This window comes from Mercenaria mercenaria, chromosome 12 (assembly GCF_021730395.1).
Source record: "Mercenaria mercenaria strain notata chromosome 12, MADL_Memer_1, whole genome shotgun sequence".
Lineage (NCBI taxonomy): Eukaryota > Metazoa > Mollusca > Bivalvia > Venerida > Veneridae > Mercenaria > Mercenaria mercenaria.
In genome coordinates, this window is record NC_069372.1 from 10,495,124 (window position 1) to 10,502,382 (window position 7,259).

The 7,259-nt window shown below is 33.2% G+C and overlaps 1 long non-coding RNA gene across 1 annotated transcript; it reads left to right on the top strand.

Annotated features, from left to right (window-relative positions):
- The first annotated feature begins 1,060 nt into the window (after window positions 1-1,060).
- LOC123535037 (uncharacterized) lies at window positions 1,061-4,105 on the top strand. Its single transcript, XR_006683133.2, has 3 exons — window positions 1,061-1,219; window positions 3,177-3,236; window positions 3,777-4,105. It is a non-coding gene; the product is annotated as an uncharacterized LOC123535037 (long non-coding RNA).
- The last annotated feature ends 3,154 nt before the right edge of the window (window positions 4,106-7,259 follow it).

Here is a 7,259-nt window from a genome sequence, read left to right on the forward strand (position 1 = left end):
GAGTTGATCTTAGATATGAAGCACATTTGTATTTGTTTCTTATTTATTGGCATTTAAACAGAAAATAAATCTACCAAAACCCGCAACCACCAGACGACTCAAGGCTTTGATTTTTTCTAGGGTGCCCCAAGTAAACGGATTTAATGAGACAAAATTCTAACTCCAACATTGAAAAATTAAGGTCGTATCCTGTGGTTCTGTTTTGAATTTTTCTTACTTCATTCAAAAATAACCTTGGGGCAGACGTAAAGCCTACCTAAATTTCGTCCATAATATGTAATCTAAAGAGTGAAGGCAAAATAGAGAACTTTTTTACCGCATGTAACTCAATATTTTTAAAGATGTCTAACTCTACCCCTTCCGTTTCAGAGGTATATTCACTTTGAACAGCAAGAAATCGCTTATCAAATTACTTTTTCCACTTTTGTACAATGAATCAATTAAAAGTCTTGAAAGATGTAAAAACTTACTAGAAAAAAAGGAAAATAAGGGAAAAAAGTTTGGTCTCTGTAGGGCTTGAACCTACCCTCCCCCACCCCTAAGAATTACAGTAAAAGTAGGTTTAAGGTAGAAATTGAATACTCTTCAGAAAGGAGGTACTCTATTACGGTCCTAATACCTTAAAAGATGTTTCTAATCATGTACGTGCGTACGTACGTGTGTGTGAGAGGAAAATCAAATGTAATAGTTATGTCTCACAGCACATACCATTCATGAACAAAATATAAATAGATGAGCGATGAATAAGTCTCTTAAATTGTTGAAATTCATTTGTTTATTTAGTCGATCAACTGCATAAAGCAAACTAAGCATTAAAGTTGCTGATTTGCATTCACAACAAAGGTTTTAGTATGCCTTTGACTTTTTTAAGAAGCGATCAAAACTGGTGCATTCACAACAAAAACAAGATATTCACATTTGCAATTGAATTACATATCAGTGCCCAAAACTCTTACTTACGCCAAAGTTTTTGACACCCTCTGGGAAATCGTTTCGTTGATGACGACGTTTTTACCCATTTACGGCTATCAGACTGCAAAATCACTAACGTAATCATTTTTTAAACGATACATTTACTATATAAACTCGGAAAATCTGTACGTTTCACATCTTCTCTAAACAGATCAAAAACTCTGTTTAAAAGCTGCAATGGATACAAAAGTGTTGATTTGTTTGACAGTTTGCGCACTGCTTGCTGTAGGTGTGAGCGGAAAGCCAGGTAAGACATATTGATTATTTTTACTTCATACTTTGTTTTCCATTCATGTTCTCTTACTTTAATTTATTTGTTATTTATGTTATTTATTTCATTTTACATGAAACTTTCGGATTACTTCATATATGTTGTTTTCATTATTGTAGTTTTCTATCTTCCTTACGACTGAACATCGCCTCACGATTTAGTCTGATTTCAATAGATACAAAATTACTTCTGCTTGATATATTGTAAATAGTTATTTAGTGATAAGTAAAATTATCTGAATGACTGAGCTTAAACAATATTGATTTTAGCAAATAAAGACCGAAGTTTAAACGATATGCTCTCGTGAACTTTTTCATACGGCAGTTGTAATGTAAACGTAAAATTGTAAACTAGATAGCGAAAAACTGGAATTTTGTAAATTTTAACTATTTCTTCCAGTGCCAGATCTTGTTGGGCGAAAAAAACAAATATAAAATCTTAACGTTATTTTCTTGCGGTAGAATATAATTTACAGAAGAAATCGTGTCCGTCTTAAAGCTTAACATTTTTCCTTAGAATGAATAAATTATTAGAATTGTTCTGTACAATATGTAAATGTAACTTCAATACCGCTTATCTCCCCCAAAAATAATAAAATTCGAAAAATCTCTCAGAAAACAAATTTTTTTATTTTGATTGTCTTTAGACTGACCAAATTTCATTTAAATATTACCATCCCGCTACAAGTTATGAAATATGGTTATTACACTATGTTATCCTTAATAAACAATTTACTTACTTACTTACTTACTTACTTACTTATATATTGAATGTCTTTCCAAAATTTTCTATGTCAATTATATGCCTTTACATTAAAATAGTCAACCCCGAAATGTTTAGAAGCTATATAAGATTGTAATTTTCAGCAATATCATTTAACTGATTCACGTGCTCAGTTAATTGAGATTTACAAAACTGTGCATTTGAGCTTGAAGTATTTCCTATTTATTTCACAATTTTTAGCTGAACAAAACTACTGAGTATGTTGTAGAGACAGTAAAACATACTTGTCAGAAATATTTTAACAATGTTTGACATCATTGTGTGTTTCATGTATAGATAACTAGGAACACAAAACATGGTCACGTACATAATATTCAGAATGAAAACTAAATGACCAAGTATGCATGTACTCAAAGCCTGTAAAAACAACAGAAAAATAAGAAAACACAATTAGTCCTGAGCCTAGAAAACAGGCAAAAGAATGCAAATCGTAAAGAGCCTCAGTCTAAATTCCCTTGTGTAATGTGACACCTTTTATGCAGGCAAAAGCTATATCTACAAGTACAACAATTTCTTGTAGACAACTTCATTGTATTGCATTGCAATTTCGATAGGATGTCACGTGTTCTTACCAAAACGTGTGCATTTTAAATTATTGCAAAATTTTCAAAGTTCGCATTTCATATTTGAAAAAAATACAGTTTGTTTTCTTGCAAATCAGCAAATAAATGCCTTTTGCCAAATAACATAAATACAGCTTGAACGTTTGCACCTCAGCATATATGTACTGATGAATATGAATGACTTTTAAGACAGTACATGCGTAATTTATTGCATACCTAGTCATAGAATGAATCTGCATTAATAGCTTTTTAAATCACACGTTTGATAGTATATGACATTTAATGGTAAATGCAGCACAACATACGTAAAATGGTTTCCATATTAAGCAAAATTTAACAATTATGAATGCGATGTGTCAGTGACAATGTAAAAAATGTGAGAAACTACTTTCTGCTAATTCAAAAGAGTGTTTCCAGAAGTACACAAATACACTGTATAATCATAATAATTCCTATTTATACTTTAAGGTCCCTTAATCACTCTCTGTTTTAACTGTTTTTGCAGATTTTACGAATTTTGTTCAGAGTAACTGTCGTTTTAATATTGGAGTAAAATATATCAAGATTGTTTCATTATTTACTTGCAGCGAAAGCGGACTTGCTCTCTGCATTGAAGAGTGGTGGTGGACTCCTGAATGAGCGTGCAGGTAACTTTAAACTTTGTTTTACATTAAGTCATAATGAAAATTCATTTTAAAATCATACAGATGTTCTTAAAACTATAATGAAAATAAAGAATATCCTTTGGTAGCATACCTCAATCAAGAAAAATAATTACTGTATACAGTAATTTTTACTGAGTTAATGAGCGGTTATTAAATTTGCAACACCCCCGACTTGAGTTGAATTCTGTTGTACACAATGTTGAGTAGACTCAACGATCCCTAAGGACCAGAAAATATAACAGGACTAATTACTTTTACTACATTTAATCTTTTATTCCAGTTTTTTAATATGTTTAAAGTAAATGTATAGTATTAAGCAACTGATAAAGATTGGTGTAGTTACTATTTTATCTACTGTGTACGAATAATTACTTAAAGTGGTGTACTTATTATTTTATCTTCTGTATATGAGTTCTTACTTAAGGTGATGTACCTACTTTTATATACTGTGTATGAGTCCTTTCAAAGCAACTGATCAAACGTTAACCCGATGTAAATGTATATATTTTACGTATTATTCAGATAAAGAAATTGAAGACGTTCCAATGAGGAAGAAGAGAGGAGGCTGTGGAAGCAGCGATTGCTCATACTCAGACTAAAGCGACAATTAATAACACCGTCAGAAGATCACCAACTTGTTTTGTTGTTGTTGTTTTTTTTGACAATATCAATGATCTGAACAGTTGATTTTCGAAAGCTAATTTTCTGTTTAAATGAACTGTCGACCTTCTAATGTTATGCTCTTTTTTCAGTGATCTAAACAGTTGGTTTCTAAATGTTAATATTCTATTTCAATGAAACAAATAAATTGCGATATTAGACTTAAAATAAAAAGAATGCTTTGCACAAAAGAGTTCTGCTTGTATATACCTTACAATTAGTGTCTCAAAGTGTTCTATGTACATTGCAAATCTTAGATAAACACATGACTGCACAAATGCAGTATATGACTACGACATGCACTAATCTTCTATTGTCCAATTTAATTGACCTGTCAAAAATGTTCCCGGCTTTCATGTTAACCTTCATATAGGCTCGAACAGAAGATAATGAAAGCCGGGTCCATTTTTTGACAGGTCAAATAGATTGGACAATACTTCAAAGTAAGCGTTTCGGTTAGTAGTATAATATAAAAGTGTTTACTTAGATAAATGATGATTATCGATTACCCTCTTGACTAGGACTCGTTCAAATACGTCACTTCGTAGTTATCAGACACGGACTGTATATTGCAAATCTTAGATAAACACATAATACAAATGCTTTATTTGACTGTAAATGGAAAACAAAGCATCTTTTATGAAATAAGGGCAATGGAATACGCTTACTGATTGGCTTGCCGGTAAATAGTAAAAGCTATTGGCCAAGGTCCGATGGCATGTGATAGATTTGTCAAGATGGTCTTTAAAACTTCAGTTGCTTGTCCTTGAAAAATACTTTGAACGTGAACAGCTACACGTTGCGAATAATTTGCAACATTTTGAACTGTGGCGCCACAGATGCAACGAAGTCCAACCAGTAAAAGTATAAAATCGCAACCTCTTTTTCGACATTGCCGTTTTGTCAATTTTTTATGAACAGTAAAGAAATGCGTTTCAAAGTTTCTTCATTTTAAAAACTTAGCGCCAATTAATACTGTTGGCTGAATGTGTTAAAATCACATCTGTTTTAGTGACCTCCTACTTTTGGCCGAAAACCTGCTTTATGATGTACACCCTCTTTATAATTGGAAGCACTCACAACTAACGCTACTTAAATCGTTGATGATTTACATATTGTCGATCAGGATGCTACGACAGCATGTTTAGACAAGTCAGTGGTAAAAAAAAATGAAATATTATGCGTAACATATGACCCAGAACTCGCGGGAACTGATCGACTAGATCATTATGATGAAAACAAAATCATACTGCAAAATAGAAGTGGTAGTAAAGTCAAATATAGTTGAGTTCAAAGGGTATTAGGAGCCGAACAAACAAAATTCCTTCACTATACCATATATAGTGAAATTAACAAAGAGCCAAACACTAGTCAAAATGGTCACAGTCCATCCTTAATGGTCATATTCAGATAAGGTTGTGCATCCAAGCAGCTTTGAATTCATTCCTTTAAACGATGTATGAGGAGTTGAACATACCAAATTCCATCACTATGGTCTATTTTGTGAGCTTAAGAAAGAGCAAAAATGCTAGAAAAAAAAAATAGTCACAGAAAAAAGTAATTATTTATGGCCATTTTCACATCAAGGTTCTTCATTTGTGAAACGTTCAAACATATCCTTTAAATAGTGTTTGAGAAGTTGAACACTCAAGTTTTTCTCTATATTCTACAGCAAAACTATCAAAGGGCAAATAGTCGCAGCAAAAGTTCCTTCATTTATGGTCATCTTCGCATCAAGCTTGTTTATCTGTGAAAGTTTAAAGCAAATCAAGATAATAATGTGTGAGGAGTTGGACACACAAGATTTTTGGACGGACGTACGGACGGACGTACGAACAGAAGCAACGCTATATGTTCCCCACATATATGTTGGTCATAAAAAGTGGTAACAGAGCTAGTATTTAAATAATCTTCCCAACACACCCTTAATAGAAAACATTGTCGAAAAGGATGGCCACTTTTACCAGAAGGCTGTCGAAATCCTGCATGTTTCGAACATTCGGTCGTCGCTAGTAATGCATGTAGCATTAATGCACTTATATTTGTTTTTAAGATAACACTTATTTGCTGGTCCAAACTTTAAAACATTAGCGAAATGTTGTTACAGTAACTGTCTGTAGGCATTGTTAAAGACTTGAGTAACATGTTGCATGTAACAATGATAGCTGGAGTAAAACGTACAACATTTACATAAATATAAATGAGCCGCGCCATGAGAAAACCCTCATAGTACATTGCGATCAACAAGGATCCAGACCAGCCTGCTCATCCACGCAGTCTGGTCAGGATCCATGCTGTTCGTTAACGGTTTTTCTAATTGCAATAGGCTTTGAAAGCGAACAGCGTGGATCCTGACCAGACTGCGAGGCTGCGCAGGCTTGTTTAGATCCATGCTGGTCGCAAACGCACTATGTTGGTTTTCTCATGGTGCAGCTCAAATATTTGTATACACTATACATTTCGAATAAAAAAATGTTTGGGATAGTTGTGGTTTTAGTGAGACTTTGAATGTTTTAAGTAACAATGAAAGATTTAAATTTTACGTTTGTGGTAACACACTGAATTTAAACAGTCTCATTCATAATGCCTTTCTAGGCATTTTAACGCTAAAAAAATAATACCAGTAAACAAGTTGTAAAAATATATATTAATTTATCATAAATAAGTTTATACCAAACAAGTTACTGTTACGGCAAAAAAAATTAACCAGTCTTAAAGAGAAATCCGGGAAACTGTGGCAGTCAGTAATTCCACAGTTATGTACTTTGCATATAACATTTTTCTGATTTGTTTGTGAGGATGACACCCAGTAACCTTGGTTCATAATATGCAAGAAGCAATAGGCAAGATTGGACAAATGCCATATCTATCATTTACGAGACAGTCGTTGTTCAAATCTTCTACGGATAGATAATTGTCACAAGGTTCAACAATTCTGTTGGCCGATATCACTGGCACCAGACCGTTATACTCTATTCCTAGTATATTATAAGAACCACGGTTTTTAAATTATACATATGGGTAGGGTATAACATAAATAGACGCATTTTCTTTCTGACCTGGTGCCAGTGGTCGATATAGTCAAGAGTTTAACCACTTTGACCATTCTATGATTATCTCAATGTAGGCTGATTCATTTACATTAAAATCTAAATGTTTCTTTCTACCACCTGCCAGGTCAGATGGCATAGGCTGCAATCCCTCCACCATGTGCGTTCCTGTCCACCCTTCAAAAGTGGTGGTTATCAACTTGAACTGAAAATCAACAACTTAAACTGCTATGATCAAGTTTAGTTTCAAAGATAAAAAGTAAATAAACAGAGTTTGTCAGGTCACAGTAAATTT